The sequence below is a fragment of the Lagopus leucura genome, unplaced genomic scaffold (assembly GCF_019238085.1).
Source record: "Lagopus leucura isolate 7727_CA_CO unplaced genomic scaffold, USGS_WTPT01 Super-Scaffold_100001, whole genome shotgun sequence".
Taxonomy (NCBI): Eukaryota; Metazoa; Chordata; class Aves; order Galliformes; family Phasianidae; genus Lagopus; species Lagopus leucura.
This window is the reverse complement of record NW_024962262.1, coordinates 41,882,403-41,905,401: the sequence shown is the minus strand read 5'-3', so window position 1 is coordinate 41,905,401 and position 22,999 is coordinate 41,882,403. Positions and strand designations below refer to the sequence as shown.

The following is a 22,999-nucleotide window of genomic DNA, read 5'->3' as shown; positions in this document are numbered from 1 at the left end:
ACCTCAGTTCATGCGCAGCCCTGCTCTAGTCCTGGCACATGTGAACAAGACAGTCTCTAGTCTCCCTCAGCAATTATAAAACACAGCTGGACCTTGGCATACGTATCCTGTGCAAGCTCAGCGATCTTCCTAATGCAAGGGATAAAGCTTTTCACAATGTTGTATAGTATGAGGTTGGAAGTCAGCAAGACCAGTTCTCATTCCCTGAACCCAGTCAGGACCACTAGGATCCTGTCTATAGGTCCTTGCTGATGGTGAGGTGACTTACTGTTACACAGTGTTGGCAAATGAAATTCTGCTACAATTTCAGCTTCCCTTTCCACTGCTCCACACTTCTGAAAACTTAGAGTGTTTTCTTGATGCCTAAAATAGTTATTCTGTATTGAAAATGAAATTTATTTCCTGCAGTCTTTCCCTGTGGCTGCAGAAGTTGACTGCTTATTTTCCACTTAGAATGCATTTTAAGTACCACATTATCACACTAAGATCTTAATGTGATGAGAATACTCGGAAGGAAGGAAGGAAGGAAGGAAGGAAGGAAGGAAGGAAGGAAGGAAGGAAGGAAGGAAGGAAGGAAGGTAGGAAGGAAGGAAGGAAGGAAGGAAGGAAGGAAGGAAGGAAGGAAGGAAGGAAGGAACTGGAAAGAAAGGGTATTTCACAGGTGTGTCTTGCAAGAAATTCTCATGATTTGCGTTTTTCATCATAGTGCCCAGAACTACAGTGTACAAACTGTAGCATGTTAAAGCCAGATCTCTCAATGTATTCCCACTGAAATAAAAGATGCCTTCGTGGATCTGGATATCAAGCTGTGATTTCTCTCACTTAATTTAACTGCCTAACACAAAGATGAGCACTTTAAGTTTTTACACCGGCTGAGAGGCAAACATATTTAGAAAGAAATTCATTTTAACTTCTTAGATACCTGCATTGCACATCTGATGTTTTCTGCTCACATCACCATGAGATTGGTCAACTGTGCTAGATTAAACACTGCACTTTTCGATGTTAGATGTGAGTTCATCTCAGCAGAATATAATATTTTGTGGATACATCTCAGTTATTAGGACGCAAAGGAAGAGCATTCTCAGGCCTTTCTCTTCCCCAAATTGCAGACTTAAACAACCATATCTTTGAAATTTACCCAATATTTCTGAATTACTTCCAATCCTGAAACCATTCTCACTTTGATTATGTCAGTGAAACTTCAAAATCAATAAAATAACGTCAAAGCCAGAACAGATGTTTTCATTATAACTCTGAATTGGTTTTACTCATAAATAGATTTTAATCATCTTGCTTATGAAATTCAGAGCTCCAAATCCCAAACAATCTAAACATTATCTCATTCTCCACATTTCGTCCACTTGTCTGATCCAGGTTCGCTCTTGATGTAAACTTATTTGATCACCTGGAAATGTTAGGAAGCAAGGCAGTAGTTAGGTGAGTAAATAGACATGCCTTTGCACACCAAGTGTTGATGTATACTCTAAAGAATTTTATTTAGAGATTTGGGGCAAGCCTTAGGTGTGATGTGAATTTAAGCTCCCACACCGAGCATGTGATTTTTATATTCACTGCTAATAATTATTATTCTCTCAGTTCTCTGATTGTTCTTTTGATACTTTTACTTCTCAAACTTAAATCTAGTTTTAGTGGCTTCTCTGCTTATTTTTGTTTCATTCTGGCACAAATCAGAAATGTGGCACGTTCTCAGAGGAGAAAGCTGAATATCATGGAAAGTGATTCTGAGAGTGCTTTAAATAAGAACACCATTCTCAAGATCGAATATTAGAGAGATGCATCAAAATTGGTTTTGTTTTCCTCTCCATAATCAATGCAAACTTAATTGGATTCAGTACATGCCTTTTTTCCTATTGATTTTTGTGTTATTGTTCCTATTTGACTGCTGGTTTTCTAGCACGTCCTCGGCTTTTTGGATATTGTTTTCTCCATATGCTTTTTGGCTTCTTCCCATTTAGCTGCCTCTGAATTCTTTTTAATAAAAAAGTAATCACAGACAATGCATTTCATCCAGTTTTATAAACACATTTACTTCTGTGAACCAGCAGAATGGTCACGCGACTGTTATTATCCTGCTTCCATTAAAAAGACCCTCCAAGGTCAAACAGGGCTATGTGGTGAATTGGCGAGCGTGAATTGTGCAGATGAAGGTCACTTCAGCCATCAGCGCCATCATCAAAGACTCATTTAATGAACAGTCAGGTTACATGAAAAAGGAGCTCCTTAAAGCAGAGGTCTATTTTGAATAAACAGCCTATTTTAAGCACCGAGGGTCCTTGCCAAGAGGCCCAAATGATGCTCAGGTACCAGATTCCATCCCACTCTTCATCTCACTGAACATCTGAGCCATGGTCTTCCTGCATGGTTGTGTGTGCTCTGAAATATTGTGTGAGGATGTGCTGCTGCCTGATTGCTTGCTGACCACCTGCCTTGCACAGGTTCACCTGCTGCCTTGCCCTGGGCTTTAGGGTTTACATTGCAGACACAGGGAGAGCTGGGAACAAGAGAAGAGAAGGAAACATAGCAAGGATACCCCCTGTGGTTATGCAAACCCTGATTCCTCTGAAACCTCAGTGACAGATTCTGGCTATGAGGGTCTGCACATTATTAGAATACTCAACATGAGCCTAAGTGACAGATAAGCACTTCAGGAAAGTGAGTTAGTCCATCCTGTTTCCTTATCAGTTCTCTAGATTAACACTCCCTGCAGCTGCTGTTCCACAAGTAACTTCCTGATGAGCTCAATGTGTCAGACTGAGACACTGCATCTTTCTTTATTTGCTGGAAGGTACCATGGCAAAATCTTCCTTATATATTATAAAATATATATATAATATTGACATATTTGTAGTTCAACACTTCATTTAAAGTAAAATACAAAACCAGAAGGACTCCAAACCAAATAAACTGAAATTCCATACATGTCATTAAGTGGTCTTGCTGTCCATTCCTCATTCATTGTTGTATTCAACAAGTAAAGCAGAAGAAAGCAAAAATGCAATGAGCCTTATGCCACAATGCCACATACAGCATTAAATCTTGCAGCAGCAAGCATTTCACAAATCTGCTTAGTATAGAAGGAGATCATAGAATCATAGTGGTTTGAGACAGAAGGCACTTCACAGACTACACAGCCCCACACCATGGGCAATGGTGGTCTTACTCATTGGCCTCTGAGTAAAGAATTTCCACCCAAACAGACCCAAATTTCCTCTCTTTTGGTTTAAAGCCATCCCCTCCCTTGTCCTATCACTATTAGACTGTGTAAAAAGTTGCTCCCCTTTCCTGCTTATAGAAATGAAGCTCTTTTCATATCAAACTGTGACCTTTGGAGGTTTATCTTCTCAATGGGCACCTTTGTCAGCATGTTTTGGAAAGCTTCAGAGCCACGGAGGTCCCTCCTGCTCTGCACGTCAGCTCTGCAGCCCCTGACACTGAGACAGACCTAATATGGAGTTAGACCTGCACATCTATTGCTATTTTCGAAACTACCCCATGACAAGCATCTGAACCGCTCCAGCAGCAATGCAAAACTCAGCTTTCTGGCTCTGACTGGTCTCTGCAAAGAAATCTGAAGCATGATTCAACCCAAAGAGAAACTGTATTGGAGAATTCAGTTCCAATCACAGAGCTGGATCCAACTCTCATTCAAGCAGAAAAATAAAGAGTGCATAGCAGAACGGTCTTACAAGAAACAGAAGCACTGTTTTATCAAATAAATCATGAGTAGGACTCTCAGGATGATTTCACACTGGCAGTAAATGAAATAACAAAGAGCTCAATTGATTGCTTTCAGAAAGTGGAAGTTGAGTATTTGTAGGACTTTCTGCTATACAGAATGTATCTTCTATTGCCAAGACAAAACAGAAGTATTTTAGATTAAGATCCACTCAGACTATCTTTGGCAATTGGTACTAGGTAGGCCCTTGGGTCTAGAATGATGAGAGAAGGTCAGAAAGAAAAAGAATGGGAGGTGAGCCATGGCAAACCAATGGCCCCCACAGTCCATAGGCAGGCTCCATAGACAGGCAAAAGCCTTTGCAGAGCTGCAAAGAAAATGTCCACAGATTGCTGCCCGAGTGATATGCTTACCTCTTTACATTAACTGAGCCAGTAAAGAAGGGTGAGGAATTTGTGTACATGTAGACATGACCGTCAAAAATTTCAAACACAGAAGCCCACTTCAGCTCACATCATGGGACTTAAAGCACTCCCAAAACACTGGGGTGCCCATAGCCAACGTCTGTGCTACCCAGTAATTCAATCTGCTCAGTTCACAAATCCTTGTTACCCACACGGAATGAACACTGTTCATTCCTCAGGAGCAAATCATCTCACTCTCTCCTAACCAAAGACCTCCAGGATTCTGTTAATCAAAGCAGCTCCTCCAAAAAGCAATGTGAGCACAGCTGTACAGGGTTTGGTACCTTAGACTTTCTGCTAGATGGACCATGCATCTTGTATGTATCTGCAGCAAAATCCCTCCACAGGAGAAAGCTTTTCTCAGATGGTTTGGGAAGCCATATCTCATCCCATCTGTCCCACAGGGAACATTACACACAGTTGTCAGAGAACAGGAGCTGCTGTTGGTTCCCGTTCTGTGTGAGGGAGGAATGAAATATGGCAAAGCTTTGCATACTCCCTTTCCACTGCCATCCAACTGCTTATTTATGGCAACACAGAATCTTCTCTTCAAAGAGTTACTGTATGGTAACTAACACAGAGAACTCTGCATGGAGAACTGAAAGGTAACTTGTATGTTGTTCTGAAAGTAATGCCTCCTATTTATTTCCGTGGAAACTACACCAGATACAAAGAGCACAATAACACTACTTGATAGAGCAAATTCTCAACTACAAAACACTGTTTTTCAAGATAGTAACCACGATTAGCTCTGCATTTTCATCAGCAATGAATAAGAGTCTGCATGCTTTGCTTGTGACAGTCTGCACCAGCAGGGGTGACCGCTGTTTCGCAGCTGCTGTGATGGCATTATTACTAGGAAAATGTCACCCATGCAATCCATTTTTACTGGCCCAAAGAGGCGGATGTCAGAAGGCCTGGACTACACAGTGTGTATGGCAGGATAGCCCAGCTAACATTGGCAGTGTGCTTCAAACTGGTATGGGGCCTGATGTTATAATGTTGCAAGAGAAAGGCTGTCTTCTTCTCTGGCCTTATTCTGGGAGTTTGAGCCTTCAGCTTAGTAAGTATTGCAATGTGCTGATCAGACTTGACGGTTTGTCCAGGATCCAGGAAATCCAGGAAGATCACCTCTTTCGTATCCCAAAAGACAGCTCACATCACTTTACCCACTTTGAGCTGCATCTTGAATTTTTTCTTCAATGGGGAATTCATATGTTGCTATTCCATGAATTGTAATTTTGACTGAGGCTCGTAGTGGAGACACCAAACCTTGTCACTGGTAATGATGTGAACCAGGAAACTGTCACCTTTGGCTCATATTAGTTCAGTAGATCCTGACAAACTTGTATACATGTTCTTTCTGTTCCTGAGAGCATTCATGGGAGCCAACTGGCGCAAGGTTTGTAATATTCCAGTGTTGCTATCATCATTTCCAACACATTGAAGCCAATATTCAGCTCTGCACACAGTTCCCTGGTTGTAATCCACTGATTAGCATGGATGAGCTGATCAAGATGCTCTTCATTTTGTGGTGTGACAGCTGTGCATGACCATCCAGAACATGACTTGTCTTTCACATCACTGTCACCATTGCTGAAATGCACCACCCACAGCCTCACTCACATCCAGTGCTCACATCCACTATTTGGTCTCCATAAACATTCAGCAAGCATCAATGTATGTCACCATTGTAACTGAAACAAAATGTAAGATTTAGCCTTTGCTTAATGTGTTATTGAGTCCTCAGGTCTGTTGTATTTCTGACAGATAGAGTCAGAAGCCTGGACTAATGCCCACAATATGATCTGATGTAGAAATTCCAGTGTTCCTCTTCGTGGGCAAAAAAATGAATCTTTTTTAAAGTTATTGCAAAAGCCCCAAAGTCAGAAGATCTAGGAAGGAGTAAATAAAGTAGAACAGGGCAGCCAACTCACATAGTTTCCATGTCATATTCTCACAGTCTAACATTCTGTTCTCTCCAAGGAGGAAATAACAATATAATGTACAGCCCTGCCACACTGCTATTAATATCTTGGAATGCATCCAGCAGCACATGGGTGCAGGAGAATATACTGTTCCTAGTAATCACATAAATGTTTAGATGTTTTTTCTTTATGAGACTGAGCCTGGATCTCTTTTGTATGCTGCTCAGCATAGGTCCTTATTTTCCAGCTCCTCGAAGGCCTGGACCAATCAAGCTTCCTTTTTTAAGTCAAGTTACAGCATAACAGAAGTACTGCAAGTTCCAAAACAATGTGAGAGCTATTTTAGCTATTTTGGTGCACTTAAAAAAAAAAAAGGGATGGGGCCGGGGGGGGGGGGGGCGGAGGGGAAGGAAAGTAAAAGAAAAACAGAAAAGCAAACTGGGACAAAAATGAAAACAATTCTTTGCGCAGATGGGAAAAGTCTTAAAGATTTAAGATTACCTTAATGAGGTAAAGCTTCTTCTCTGTACACAACTACACCACTTTTTGACGTTTCCGAATTCTTTGTACACAGATGTTTTTATACCCAAAAGTTTTTCTACAGTGGACTTTCGTGGTGCTGCCTGAGTGGCAAAGGCCTTCATGGCTGATCAAGGACGACCTCTGCCCCAGGCTGCACTGTCCTTCGTGAGGTGCAGCTGAGCCTAGAAGGATGAGGAGAAAGGCTTGCTTCTTTGTTTTGCATGAGGCTTCTGAGCATGAGAAGCTTGTAAGTAAGGAAGCTAGATATTAGCTTTTAGAATTAGAATTTTCTTCTTTTTTCTGAAGCCTAATAGAAAAAACATAAGGAAGCCAGGGACAAAATACCACCCCTAGTAAACACCCATGCGGAGACAGAGGCATTGACTGGATACCTGGGCATGTTGCACAACAACTGAGGTGGCTTGTGCCCTTCCCAACAAACATCCAGAGCATCCAGTTTTTCCCTGTGTGCCACAGGAAGAGGAAGAATTGCTTAGTCTAGAATGGAGTTCTGAAGTAACAGTAATACACCATATTTCTCTAAGATGTATGGGTTAAACACTGTTCTTCTAAAACAATTTAAAAAAAAAGTAAAATGGTTGCACAATCTCTATCCCACACAACTGTTTATAGGGCTAAGAGTTTATAGGGCTCATGTGAGACACTTTCTCCATCCCCTTCCCTGCTTGAGATGATTCACACCTCTTACTTTCTCATGCAGCACCCTGGATCCAAGCACAACAGTTAGCAGCTTGTGACACTGCCCAGCCTCCTAGAGCACCCACACAGGTGATCTACCTGCTTTCAGCTGCAGATGGGAAGCCCAGCCTGGCCGTGCATTAGCTGTGTTGTAGATGGGGTCAGTTCTACTGCAGGAGGGCTGGTTATCTGCACAGGGGCATGATTTGAGTCTCTAGTCCTGCTGAGGCCCTGATGAATCTGAGCTCCTCCCAGAAGATGTCTGTAAGCTTATAATAGACCAGTACCACTACCTGAGCAAGTTATCTTGAAGCTTCTTTAGCCATTTCTGCAGCAGTGGAAGTGTGCCTTTCAGAACATCCTCCATTCATGCAACCGAATAACCCCAAGGTACAGTGTCTTTTTTTCACAGATGAAAGAAATGGATGGAAAGCATATAGTAAATGGCTTTTTTTTTTTTTTTTTCCCCTCATATTGTTCTAGTTATATCAAAATTTCTGAATGCACAAAGATGACTTTCATGTCCAAATATCTGTAGCTACCAAGGCAGTAACCATTTTGACAATTTTGGCTAAATTTTTCATAAAACCATTTCCAGTCAGTTCTCAGAAACCTCGTATTACAGTCCCATGCAGACTGCCTACAGCATTAATAGACTGACACGATGCTCAAAGATGTTTTTGTCTGAAGCAGAGAAACATATCTGAAGCTGGCAGAGAATATATAAAAAAGAGAATACTGCATTCCTAGGGCAGATAGCAGCTGGCTGAATTAAACCTCTAGTTGTCAAGGACACTGTTTGGGATGTCCATTTTGATTTTTGTTTTTTTTTTTTTGTTTTGTTTTGTTTTGTTTTGTTTTGTTTTTTAATTAGTGTGAGTTCATTTGTTTCTGGTTTATTTTAATTTTCCAGTGATTGGACCATTTAGTAAATGTGAGTCAAGCAATCAGTGTGTTCAAACAAGATGCAAAGATATGAATAGATCCCTGATCGCTTCACTGTGATTTCTTAGGGAGAGAAGGACAGGGAGAAAGCATTGCTTCTAGGACTGTGTAAGTGACCTTTAGGATATGACATTCCTGACATCACAATAATTAGGAAGGAATCTGAAAGCAATGCAGCTCAAAGAATTTGGCCATGAAACACTCCATACAGTTTCCTGGCATGAGTACCAAAAAATGTCTTGCTCCATCTTAGGAAAAAATTGTCCTCCTTAAAGAAATTAATCTTCTTACTTGTGGTCATTTGTTATCAGGATGAAAATGTCGTGGATTCTCCTACCACTCCATTTCTCTTGATGTGAAGGTAAAGGGTCACCATGGACCTGCCCAGGCACAAATGCAGGAGGGCAACACAAGGTCAGCATTCCTGTCAGGGCTTACGCAGATTACACAGAGGTGACAGTCTGTGAAAGAATTATATAGACTCCTGGTGCTAGCAGTAACAGATGTGTCAAATAAGTGTACGTAATTGAACCTGAAAAGCACAGCTTGAAGTATCAAAAAATTTACTTCCCTTTAATAAGCATATTTCAGATTCACAGGAGGCATGCCTACATCTGCTGTATCATGGACACACACAAAAATGGGAGGAAAACACAGTCCCATTCTTAAATATTTGTTACTCCACTTCAATTGTCATCTTTCTCACATGAGAAAAAGGGAAAGCAGAATATACTGGGTAAAGAGCAGGAAAAATTGAAATGGTGGTCTCTCTCAAGCTAGCCACCTGGGGGTGGGGAAAACACAAGATAAAACAGAAGAAAGAAGCATCAAAGCAGCAATGCACTCTTCACACAAAAACACAAAAACTTGTGCCTTTTTTTTTTTTTGTTTTTTTTACACACTACTTTGATTTGGAGATTGAAAATAAGAGACATAAACAATTAAATGAAAGCAGGAAATGTCAGTGCCTTTTTCAACACACAGTTATACACTGCAAAGACCTTCAAGTGGCTAATGCCCTTAGAACAACCTGTTACAGCTGTTGAAAGTTTGCAGGCAATATTTTTCCCCATAAAGTTACAATGCATGCTCAGAGTTTTTAGTAAGGAACATAGAATTATTGTTCTGCTTACCCAGTTTTGAATTACCAGGCAAGAAGATAAAAGGTGTTTATGCCAGTTGCTGTTGCCAGGGCTCTGTACACAGCTAGCAGAGCAAGCTAGATCAAAACAATATGGAACTCAACAAGCCAGAACCTCAGCTGGCATGAATGGAGAATGCATAGGCAAGGAAGAACACTCTCTGTCAAGTAGAGTATACATGAACCAAAGATGAGCCTCCTCCAGTTCTATGACTCCAAATGGCTGAAGTTATCAATGGAAAGAGAAAACAATTCAGTACTTTTTACAGTGTCCTAGAGGTCTCATTGAGAAGACCAAATCAGCTAGGATCGCCACAGGACCTGGAATGAAGATGATCTATTTCTGCTATGTATTTTCATTCTTCTAGATGTAACTTTCTGTCTATGGAAATGTCTTTTCCAGAAGGGGAAATATAGCTATAATGAGCTGTTCATTCATCTTTTCAGTGTTACTAATGGGCTGCTGAGGACTCATTGAACAAAGTTTAAGGCACATCTGTAGTACAACAAATGCTGTCATTGAAATATAGCCTAGAAATGCTGGAGTTACACTTAAACTGTCTACTTGAGATAGAAATGTTCCAGCCAGAGCAATGCAAGGAGCTACCAAGGAGAAGGGTACGTGTTCAGCACAGTTAACCCACAAAGAGTTCTGAGTGTTGCAGTTATAAATTTAATAGTACACATACTAACTACTTACAACTACCAAGCATTTCAGATTTTTTTTTCAGTTTAAATACAAGCTATATACATGTTACTGCCAACTTTTGAAGATGCTAAAGCTATCCCTACAGTGTGCATATTCATGCCTTATCTTCATAAGGCATGAATATAAACATGACAAGCATTGGTCATTTAAATATAGATCAGTTGGATATAAAGCCCTTGTTTCTAACTGCAAGCATAGAACTCAGATAAAAATCTGCTTATGTATTAGGTTTTACGTGGAATACTCAGAACAATTTGGAGGAAGCAAAACCTTATGAACTAAAAACAAATTATAATGAAAGTGTTTATGACTGTTTTAACTAATTCAGAAGTACATGGTAGAAGGAACCTCTTTCAGGGCTCTTTGTTCTTCTCCAGGCATGAGTTGAGAAAGTTTGCAGGACAAATCAGACTTCCGCTAATGTCCATGACACTGTATGCATGTATTTTTTCACGTAGAAAGGTTCAAAGCTACATGAAGGAGCTTCTAACAGTTGAAACCATCCTAATTAAACCATCCTCTATGAAAGAAAAGAAATGATATAGTTAACAGAAACTGATCACAATCTTCCATTTTCTGACAAAATAAATAAATAAATAAAAATGGATCTGTTCTGCAGTGATTCCAGCTCTTCTTTCTGTAGCCTGTAAGCAGGCTAACAGCCACTCCTTGTTAAATGTATCAAAGTCAATAGGTTTCTCGAAACCAACCCTAATAGGCGACTCATAATTCACAGGACAAACACCAACAGCCAAAATTCTTTGTGCCATGTTAGTAGTTAGACATCAGCAATGACACTCCATGCCACAGTCAAGAAGCATTCATGGTCAGTTGCTTGAGAGCGGATGCTGGTTAGCTATATCATCTTCTGTGGAATGGCAGCAAGGCAATGTGCTATTTTAAGTTTTTATTAACATTGTACAGAAGGAAACAGGGAGTGAGTTTAAGATCTGAACCTTGACCGTAGTAATTGAGCAACTCTACTGAGTTAGGGTGATTTATGCCAGCTGTGTATTTGATCTTATCTTTGATACTAGTACTAAATGTCCATTTGTTTCACAAAAGATGAAAAGAACCTCTAGATGAATAATGGTTGCTGTGCCAGATGAAATACAAGCCAAATAAACATACACACGAAATCCAGTTCAGATACCTTTGTTGAAAGGTAAAGAACAATCTGTGCTTTCTAAATGAACTGGGAGTTCTCAATCTGCATAATAATCCACAAAAACAGAATAATGTCCCCCTTCATACTTACAGAAGGCAAAATTAACTTAATTTTTTACAGACTTGTGGATCCCAGTGCTTAGGAAATAACAAGAGATGAAGAGTTGATTCAGTAGTGCTATCAGTTTTAGAGCAACAGTAAAAGGACGAACAAGATGATGTATCTCAGAACTCCTCACCTCTCAAATCTTTACTGGCAGACTGAGAAATCCCAGTCAAACTGTCAGGCTAGCTGAGTATGGATTTGATTATCAGAAGAAAGAACCTAATCAAAAGGTTTGAGGAGGGAATCACATCTGCTTTCTACTTAAGAAACAAAAATAGTCATGAGCTTTGGAATTTGAGGAAAGGGATCCCCACACCTACATCAGAAAAGGAATATTTGTACATCTCTAATTTCCCCTCTTCTGTGAGTACAATTTACTCACACAAAGAAAACAAGTACAGTACACACAGAAAATAAGTAATAAGATTATTTGGCAAAACTGAAACAACAGTTGATGATGAAATGATTTGAGGGTGACGAGCTGTGATTGAGTTCAAACTGAGGGCCTCCCTAACCCCTTTTTACGCCAAACACAAGAAAGATATGGGACTATTGGACTGGATCCAGAGAAGGGCCATGATGATGATCAGAGGACTGGAGCACCTCTCCTATGAAGACAGGCATGGCAGCTGGGCTTGTTCAGTCTGGAGAAGAAAAGACTCTGAGTAGACCTCATTGCAACCCTTCAGTACTTGAAGGGAGCCTATATACATGGTCTGGTAGTGACAGGACAAAGGGGAATGGTTTTGAACTAAAAGAGGGGAGACTCATGTTAGATTTCAGGAGGAAATTCTTTACTCAGAGGGTGGTGAAGTGCTGGCAAAGGCTGCCCAGAGAAGCCGTGGTGCCCCATCTCTTGAGGCACTCAAGGCCAGGCTGGATGGGGCCCTGGGCAGCTCAGCTGGTGAGAGGCAGCCATGCCCATGGCAGGAGTTGGAGCTGGAATGTCTTTAAGGTCATTCAAACATAATCTATTCTATGATTATATGAGTCAGAAAAAATCTTGTGAATGTGCATCTCTACAAGGCACAGCTTCCACTTGGTTGCATCTCAGTAGTCAATTATTAACTGTGGGAATACATATTATTAAGACAATGTTAGTCAATATGTCATTACCTTAAAAAAAAAAAAAAAAAAAAAGGAAAATTACATTTTCTTTTCTGAAATTTAAATGCAAAAAAAAAAAATTCTGTTCAGGTGAGAAGCATTTTAACATGTCTATTTGGAGTTAGCATTACTTTAATTCTTATTTTATCATTGGTATATTTGGTGCTGAATAAGAAATGCACATGCATGGTATTCTACAACCACTTTTAAACTAAGTAGCTCAGTTACAGGGAGAAGAACTGTTCTGGTGAGAAATTCAGGGCAGGATGCCTGCTCTGCCCATAAACCCAAGGGTGTTAGTGAACCAAATGGGAGGTTAACCTGCCCTCAGCCTACTCTGGATTTGAACAGCAACTGTGTATGCATGCTGGCAACTTTAAAACCAGCTTTGATATGCCACTGTCACGGTAGTCATAAACTCCAGCTCAGTGACTTCAGAAAATACTTTTTATTTCCCTCAGATCAAAATATATCTTGAGGGATACCCATGTTTTGCAGTTGAGGAACAAAGGTAATACAGATGACTGTGTTCTCTACTTCTATTTCCCCAGATTCCATACAAAGAGCAGGAATTAGGGTTGTGGTAAGTTCATCCCTCCACCAGCCAGCCACCCACCCCCTATTCCCCTCTCCCACCTGATGGAGAGAAAATAGAAGGAAGGCTTATGGATTGAGGTAATGTGAATTTGACAGGGAAAGCAAAAAATGTGCCTACAGATCAAACACCATAAGACATTCACTCAGTCCTTCCCATCGGCAGGCAGCTACCCAGCGACTGTCTGCAAACCAGGGACTTGTACTGGCTGCTTGGGAAGGCAAAAGCCATCAGCACACGTCTTTCATGAACAACTGTAAAAAGGCAGATTTTAATAAAGTACATAGAAATTCAAAAAGGAACAAACCCAACAACATTCCCTCTCCCTTTGTTCTTCTATGCAACAGGAATGAATGAAGTTAATAATAAAAACTGTGAACCTCTACTGTTTTCAAGATGGGATGTATATTTCTCCTATAATGGTAAACAAATTATGAGCTCTAGGGCATTTTCAGCACATGTGTACGCTTGATACTTAGGAATTGTTCTGAACGCATCCATGTGATGAATTTCATAGTTTGCAACACTCTGTTTAATTGCTTTTTATTGTTATCTTGGTATTAATATTACTGATATTACCATAAAGATGTAACTACCCTGATTACTAAACTGGACATTGCAAGCAACTGTTCCAATCACATAAAGCAAAGTGATTGCTTTGGTAGACATCATATTGTACTAATGTAGGCATTTTGTAGTGCTTTGTCCTCATTTCTTGTGTCTGCTAATGAGAAAGGTCATCTTGAGGGATGATAAGAGATTTTTTTTATTTTCCTAAGGGTGACTTTTTTATTTTCTTTATTTACTATTCTATGTCAGCTGAAGTTGTAGGCAGACATATATAGGAAACTACTCTGAATTTCCACTATCAGAAACTTCATCAGCTTGTTCCAATGAATGCAGGAACATATGGCATTCCTGCACAGATTAAAGCAAATTTCCTCAAGTTTCCCATTCACCAAATCTCTTCTTCCTTTCTTGGAAGATGGCACCAAATCAAATGGACTGAAACAGAGACAGAGGCAAAGTCTTGTTCAGTGTCTGCAACTACTTCAAATAAATCCTGTGACAAGTGAGACATACAAGAAAAAGTGGAACTCATTTGCTTCACTGCCTCTGTGTGGCAATTGGAGGATCCACGAGTGCCAAAGGTGATGTTTTCTGTAGATATCAGTAATCTAGTTTGATTTGCATGCCATTCTTTAGGTGCGGCTCTTAAAAAGGCACATGTCTAGAAGAGCTGATAAAAACGAAAAAATTCTGAACTCATGAGTTCCCTTCTGGAAATGTCAATCTGTTCTCCTTAAGATGCTTCTCTAAATGATTCCTCGACACTTCATAAAGGTCATATTGAAAGAAATGTCAAATATAAGTGAATGTGAAAAACTAAGTGTTTTCACTGTGTATATAAACAAGGTATCTTCCAGAACACTGTGCAATTAATCTGAAAGTAATATAAAGGTAGACTAAAAAACTAGAAAAAATAGAAAATAGATAAATAAACAAACTTCCTAGACAAGTGGACAAAAATATAAAGACCTGTGAACTAGGAAAGAAAAACTAACCAGAATCTAGCTTGCAATAAGGGGACACATCTGTAGAAATTCTGCCATTTATATCATGTTTATTATCAGGTAAATTGATGGGACCAAATCAACCCCATAGCGTACCAGATTGTGTGGGATATATTGCCTATTAGGTGTATAGAAACCATAATTCCTGTCAAAGATGTGTTTTTAATTGAGAAATAGCCCACTCTCTGTATTCTTTATTTCCACTGAAGATAAAGTAACTGTTGTGTTGTCCAACATAACAGGTATTTATTCACAATTGCATGACATCTTCCACCCAGCACCAACTGGCTTCTGGCCCACCTCAGATGCTGACTGTTAACTGAGAAACAATCAGCAAAAGGTCAGTTCTTCATTTATATATATGTATGTATACACAGGAAGCTGAGGGCTTGTGTGAAATCATTCACAAGCCAGCCCCAGCACAAAAAAAAGTGCTGCAGTGTTATGCTATCCTCAATGAGTGTCCTCTGAGAATTTTCACAGACATTCAACAAATGAAAAACAATGATTTTGAAGGACATTGAGAATTCAAATAATCCCACATTTACCTACACATATAGGAACTAAGAGGAACTGAAACCATTTTGAAGCAGCTTTTCAAAGTGAAGTTTCTTAATTGACTTGGCTTCACATTATTATCAGCTTGGATCCAAAAACAAAAATGTATTTATGCTGTAAAACCATGACCCTTTTCCATGGCCTTCTCTTCTCTCCTTCCTTTTTCTGAAAATAAAGTCTGTGATCATTTCATTACCTAAAAACTGATGCTGTGAGAGATCACTGTAATATTAGCATTGTTCACTCTGAGGAATTACTTGGGAGAGAGCTGTTTGTTTTACTGTGGGACTACAGCCAGCTAAATTAAAATATTAAATAAAAATAAGACAATAATCCATAACTCTTTTTTGCTTGTGGCCTATTTTGGTGTGTGAATACTTTGAGGTATTATTTTTGAATCTCACTTTATGGAAGTTTAATTTGCCCAACTACCAATCCATTAATAGATGTCATGCTGAATTTTTAAACACACCATACAGCTATGTTTGGACATTTGATTTAGTAAAAATCTATCCCCAGATATCACAGAACATAAAAATACTACAAGTATGGTACAGAGAAACAGAAGAGCAGGGTGGTTGGGGTGCAATATGTTTTCGCTAGAGGAAAAAAAGATTAGGTCCAGATAGAGTGGTGGAAAGAGGTACTGTGCCAAGTTGAGAAGTCACACTGACTTCTCATTCACTGAATCAGTGTTTCGGTGCTGTTGTTGCTGTTGTTTGTTTAGTTTAGGTTTTTTGTTGTTGTTGTTAGTATTTAAATGCTTCCATAAGATTTTACCTTTACTTTTTTTGAGTGTAAGAAATGTGGCAGCATCCAGCATGACACTCACTGATTCCCCATGGACTCCCTGGAGCATGGGATCAGCCCCCTGTATTTGATTGTCAATATCCTCTTTTGATCCCTTAGTGGTAGCATGTTGCTTATACATTTGCACTGTTAGCATTCATTTCAGTGTGGGAAAGAAACAGTTACAAGAGTAAAAAAGGTGTTAAATGCCTTTTCCTCATTGCCATGAATCCCAAATAGATTTGTATGGGATAAGAATAAGGCTTATTTCTGTGACTATTTACAGGGCTTGCTTTCATCAGGACTGAAATAAAGATTTTGAAAAACAGTAATTACATAGTTCATAGTGTAATGGCCTAATGTAATTCTCTTTCAGAATTCTCCATGATTTAACAGATTTATTTTCTTAGAAATGAATCCACTCCCCAGTAGGGAACTACCACTCCTTATCATTACCCTTCGTAAATCATTTCTTCTTTTGACTTATTGAATCTAAGTGTTTATGCTCAAGATCCTTAGCTAGAAGACTTCCAGATGACAGTGTAAGAAAGATGAACGCAACAATAACAACAACAAACAATAATACTGCTGAACGAAGAATACCTTCTCCAACAGTCACTGGCAAAGAAACCCCAAAACAAATATTGCCTCACACAGACTGGCAAAAGAACGGATCACAAGGCCTAAAGAAACCTTTCATAAGATTTCTCCTTATAGCTGGTTGGCATTTAAATGCATATTTAACACATAAATGTATATTTACATGTACATAAGTATTTTAAAGAGAAAGTCCAAGCTAGGGGTGACAGTGGAAAGAGAAGAGAATATCTACTGCCTTCCTAGACAAGAAAATTGCATAGCCTGGTGCTCACAGCAATCCTTTTGGTCTTTAAGCTGAAAGCTGATAACTCATCCCAAATAAAGGAAGTGATTTGTGCCTTCATCTCACTGTGAGTGCTCTTGAAAGTGGTATGTTGTTTCCTAAATGAGGATTGGCAAAAGGTTATAGCTTTTATCCTGGTGTGGAATGGACAATATTTTGAAATTTCAAATATTTCATGAGAGAGAGAGCATATTTGCTATCCTACAGTCTTCCTCACTAATGAAACTGAATCACATGGCTCAGGTAATAACACAAAGAGAAAGCTTTAACATTAAGTATAAAAACTACAAAGTTACTAATGTTTGTCAAATTTAGTTTCCTGGGGATTTGTTTATTCCACTCTGGAGGCTGACTTCATCTCCATGTTATTGCACAAGTTGTTATCAGTGAATGATTCTGTAACAATTTTCATTTTTATTATTCTCTTTTAGAATGGAAAAGAAAAACAGCATTAAAAAACTACCCAAAGTAAAAGGATGTTCTTCTTTTTCTTGGAGTGGTGGTATCGCAGTTAAGACCTGAGCTCATTAAAGGCTTCTTTCCATAGAGTCATGTTGTATATGTTAATACATGCAGCATGTTAATACTGCCTTAGGCTTTCTACAGTTCAAACCAACAAATTAAATAAAATATGTATTGGGCTACTGGCACTAACAAGTAGTTATATAGTTAGTGAAAATATCAAGATAAAGGTGCATGATTATCCTAAAGAGGAAAAGAAAGATTAATAGATAACAGTACAGTAACACATATACAGAAAGTAAGCCAGTTTTACTACATTTAGACTGTCACAGGACACAATCCTTACTGTGGAGCAGAAAAAAAAATGTGTAGGCAGATCTTGCACCTTATGAACCAACCCTAGAGAGGAGCTCCTTTCTGGCTGACTGAGAGGATCTTATCTTGTTCACTGCCTGGGTTTCATGCCGGGTATGAACAAGACATTTGTGACTGGAGAAGAACTCAGCACTGTTAGCCCACAGGAAGTTGAGAGATCTATACGTGGGTGCATACTAAGTTAGATATGAATACAGTGTTCCTAAAGTCTTTCTATTTGAATCTAACTAGATTTTAACAACTGAGAGCTACTATGATCTTTCTGGGCATTGCAAGCAACAGTGATTAGGCTCACGCAAATGTCACCCCTACCTGTTAGGAATGTAAATGACTGAACAAAAAAGTTATGGAGGGAATGACAAGAACTGAATGCCTCACTCATACAGAAAGATGGAAGGAAGCAACAGAAATGAGAGTGGAAAAAGAAATTGAGAGGAAAGGTGAATCATCTTTCTTTATTCCTTTCTAAGGTTTATCAATGCTGTACTAGAAGTGCTAAGTCATGGCCTGAAACAGCACTTGGTGGGGAGGCAGAACCAACCCAGGGAAGCTCAGCTGCATGCAATGCACCTAAGTAACTGGAAGGGGTGGAACCAGGATGCACCCCTTCCCAGACCTCATTCAAGGGTTGGCAGTGGAGGTGAGGGTATCTCTTTGGAGATCCTTGCTTTCTGGTGGCCTTCCAAGGGTAAGCAGTTTTTTCCTTCATTTTTGTGCCTGTGAGATTGTTCTCATTTGCTGCAGTCTACGATTGTGCTCCCCTGCTACTGTTGCTGAACTTTCTATCAGGTTGTAGTATTACAAATTCTGTACTTTACCAAATGCCTATTTGACCAACACATGAATAATATCTCTTGCTGTTTTTCAAAAGGGGAAGCAAAATGTTTTCCTTTTAGTTTTTGTTGTTGTTGCTCTGAATACACATTCCCTAGTGTAGTAAGTTTCTTGTGCTCCTGGGAGGATTTACCTGTTTTCACTGATCCTTGACCTGTTAGAGATCCCAGTCTTTGCCTAATAGCACAGTGTGCTATAATACAGGGAAGAGGCTTACTAACATTAGAAAGCTATGTCTTGAGCAGGCTTCTGTAGAGTTAGGTTAGAAATGCATGTTGGCTTTTAGTGAGAGCATTGCATTTTTCATAATGAAGTGCAAAACCACTTGGTATATGAAGGAAATCACGGCTGCAGCAATGTGTATGTTGTGATGAAGGAGTGAACAGACATGAGAAGCTTTTCTGTCCCAGTGCTCTGTGTAATTTGCACCCTTTTTTTAAATCCAAAATGCTTTAGAGAGCACAATGGAGTTCCCTGAAATAGCAGACTAAATTCATCACGGTAGTAGTCAGGTTTTTTTTAACATTTAAAAATTTCAAATGAATAAATGATATATTTTTTTCCACTTTCTTCTTTTCCCCAATGATGTGTGAACATAGTCACAACTGACAACTTTTTGAAGGTGATACAGATGGAGTAGTGACATTATTAGCCAGTTTCAAAATGTATTCAGTAAACTGATTTTGGTAAACAAACCCCTAGCAATTATCTCCAGAACTAGTTGTTACTCGTTACAAATAAATGCATTATGGTGCCATTCCTTTGCTCATGTTTTTCAGAAATAGAACGCCGACTCATTGTTCTGAAGATGGATGTCTTTCAATGTGCAGTGTGTTCTGTGATTTGAGTTTCCATTTCAAAGATGTTGTAAACGCTTTCTTTAAAACTGTTGAAGTGTGGTTCTGCTGTGAACACTCAGTATACAAAAACAGCACCTTCTTGTGTGTCTTTTCACTACGTTTACCCTGGGTCACTGGGAGTGCAATATTAATACTGACCATGCTTTTTCTGCTTCGCTTTTAAAATCCTAGGGCCAAGTTAGGCAGGGAGAAATAATAAGATGGTTTCAGTTCACTCTTCAATATCTTCAACAAAGATTTTTGCCAACAAAACGGTTTATCAAATTAAAGCCTGTGAAACAAGTGAGACTGCAAATATTTTGAATGTGCTCTGGCAAAGGAAATGCTAATAAAAATACAAAGAAAGAAAGACAGATTATTGTTTGCATACTGACTTACACTGGAAAAAATCTCTCTAAGAAATCTAATGTAGCTATCTCAAAATTAAATGCTTTCTTGAAAGCACAGTTTTTATTTCTTTTTTTCAATAAATAATGCTTCAATACTAGCTCTGTGAGTAGAGCAGTTCTTACACAACTTCTAAGCAACTAAGATAAAACTAATGTTATTTGTAGTCTACTTAAATATTATTGTCAGAGTTTAAACATTTTTAGTAAACTTCAAGGCCTAAAGAAATATTTTGGGATGAAAGCAGATAGTAAATATATCACTATTCAATATAAATTAGTTTACATGTCTGTATTTATTTACTAAAGTTATATTAATTAACAAATCAAGATACATGAGTGTGAATATAGCATTAAGCATTCAGCTTCATACCTAACTGAAGGTTTCTACCGAATAACTTCATTACCTTCATGGTTTTGGCTGCGTATATTTTTCTCACATGCTCCATAGCTTGCTGTTTATTTTAAATAGAAAACACAGGTTTTAGTTTTCAGTCTCTGAAGCTTTCTATTGCTGAATGCTCTAATCAGCATTTTATCCTAAATATTCTTGCTTTCAACTCAAAACACTTGTTTTTTATTAGTTGTGTTAGAGTTGTTAGGCAAGACATGAGCTTGTCTATAAAATATGCACATAATGAAACCCACATACAGGGATATTTAGATCTTGAATCCCAGGGAATGTTAGTCAAGATGGTGATGTCTGTAAACCCAAACACTTAGGCGAGTTCCTTGCTGAAATTAATGTGCATGTTCTCACAGAAATAAGTGCTGAAAGGCTGGCTTTCTCATTCTGATCTCTGTCTGCTGATGTTCTGGTCCTTCTGAACTGGTTGTCAGTTTCCTTTGGCTGCAGGAGACACTGAGAAGCCTGAGTTACTTGTTCCTGAAACATAGGAAACTGCAAGTTGATAAACTTGCTTTGAGAGTATAAAGATATGGAAGCAGAAAGGAGTCATATTAAATGTGTTCAATGATAATGAGCCACTGGCAGTTCCCTGGACTGTGAACAGCTCTGAATCAGCAACTTGCATGTGTAAAAGCAACAATCACTTGACTTCTTACCTTAGTATTTTCTTCCCTTCTTGGAAGAGAGTCAGGAATGCTGTAAAAATACTTATCATAGACCTTGAGGAAAGGTGGAGGTATCAAGTGCCTCCCTTTGATGAACAGTTAGCTCCAGTGCTGCAACACCTAAGAAGGAGATTTTCTCTAGACATTCTGTCTTTTCCCTTTTCCCTCAAACATCCAGATCCTCAGTTCCTGAGCTATCTGTGATACGTCTCCCTCAAAGGGAAGGAGACCTTAGGAAAAGGGCAGTTTTATTCTGAAGTGAGCATCTGGTTCATAGGTGTTAGTATTAGATTTACTTTATGAAGACTTTCCTTTTGGGGAAAAATACACCTGAAGACAATTTTTGTACGTATTTCCCCAGTGGAGCAACTGACATTGAGCATGAAGTGAATAACAAAAGTATAGTACCATAATCTACATACAGAAGATCAAATCAAAGGGCAACCAAGAAAAGAGAAGAAAAGCTGCAAAACATTTTAAAACAAACAAAGCACTGTTTCCATATGTTATTGGTCTTTTTCGGATAGTCTCTTTATTTTTCTGTTCTCACTTTCAACATCCAGGAGGAAGACTTGAGTAACCATACAGGTTTTAGACTGCTCATGAGAATCCACTTTTCTCAAAAGAGAACTCCTGGCACTGACTGTGGCAAAGCTGCAGCTATGTTGTAATTCTGGACATTGCACAAAGTCTAGTGTATTGACTCGCGTGTACCGTGGATACACAGTTAAACTGAAAAGCAGGACTTGAGAAAAGTTGGGCGAGGTGATTTCCAATGCAAAGGAACACTGTAGTAAAATGAAATGAGAAGCTTAGTGTGGAACTTATCTTAAAATTATTATTTTGCGGACTGAGAAGACCTCAAGAAGGGAGCCGTTTTTCTCTAAGTGTCAATGCTGAAAATGAAAGAAAACAGAAGTAAGCTAACAATGTTTCTCACAAGCCTCTTTTTTTCCTAGTGCTTATGATCAATCCACAAGCAGCTCATAAGTACGTGTTATGCAACAGTAATGCTGAGACTGCTTGTGAACAGTTTCTGTATTTATGCAATGTCTGATATTTGTTTTTCTAGTTGTGTTGATTAGTTGTGACTGGTCAGACAAGTCATATGGTGTTGTTTCTGTTCTCAGATTAGAGGAGTGCACAAATACTCTTTCATGTGTCAAGTAGTTTTGGTAATACTTACTCTGGCAGCTTCCACCCCAAGATGCATGATAACAACCCCTACTTTTTTTTGAAAATGAATACAAAGGGAGAAAAAGAACAGCTGAAGCAAACTCATTAAAAGAAAACAAATCCTGAGCAAACAGTCCTATAAAACTGCTTGCCATGCCTGCCTGTGGAGCCATACACATGCACTTTCTTTTGTTTCTTGTTAAATACATACATGTGCTAGGAATCCAGGTCATTAGTTTTAATGTCGGAAAAACTATTTCAAAGGGATCTTCTGTGTTGTTTTATTTTACATGGCTATTTTAAAAAACTTTTACTTTTTATCTTAACGATTCTCAATTTACATTAGGTTTTGAGACCCAAAAACTTTCAGTGGGATTCTGGTCACTTCTTGAATGGCTCAAATCTTGTGTTGCACAGGGAAAGAGCTTTTGTTCCAGAAATACTTGAACAGTGGAAAAAGATGGGTTTACATTCTAACAATATCTGAATATTGAAATCCTCGCTTTGAGGAGTGCTCACTTTCCAATAAATACCATGTTGTCGCCAGTCCTTCACAAAATTTGAAATATTTTTCTAACAAATGTACATTTTCTTTATTACTTTTTTGAAGGCTGGGTTTGATCCTGAGCCACATTTGCAACAATAAAAAGACACTTTGTAGGATCTCGCTAAGGATGAAAACATTTTCCTCTGAAGAACCAATGAAATTGCCACTGCTAGATTGTGGCAACGAAGCTTTGGTTGTAGTTATAGCTCAGCAATTACTCTTTTTGGCTAATGTTTTGAGTAAGGGTGACATTATTTGAACTGTTACAGAAACCTACTGGTTCCGTTCTATTGTCCAGATGCTTGATAGCCTCAGGGGAAGGTTGGGCTATCAAACTGATTCTGACTCATGGTCAGCAGAAGCCATAGTCATGTGTGCCATATTATATGTGTTATATT

General features: G+C 38.9%; 1 long non-coding RNA gene across 1 annotated transcript in view; it reads right to left on the bottom strand.

Annotated features, from left to right (window-relative positions):
* Positions 1–5,803: 5,803 nt before the first annotated feature.
* Positions 5,804–22,999, bottom strand: part of LOC122178004 — a 38,531-nt gene continuing 21,335 nt past the window's right edge. Inside the window, exons 3-5 of the long non-coding RNA XR_006178217.1 lie at positions 20,457–20,690; positions 6,594–10,628; positions 5,804–6,403 (exon numbers count right to left, since the gene is read on the bottom strand). This is a non-coding gene — a long non-coding RNA (uncharacterized LOC122178004). The remainder of the gene's footprint in view (positions 6,404–6,593; positions 10,629–20,456; positions 20,691–22,999) is intronic.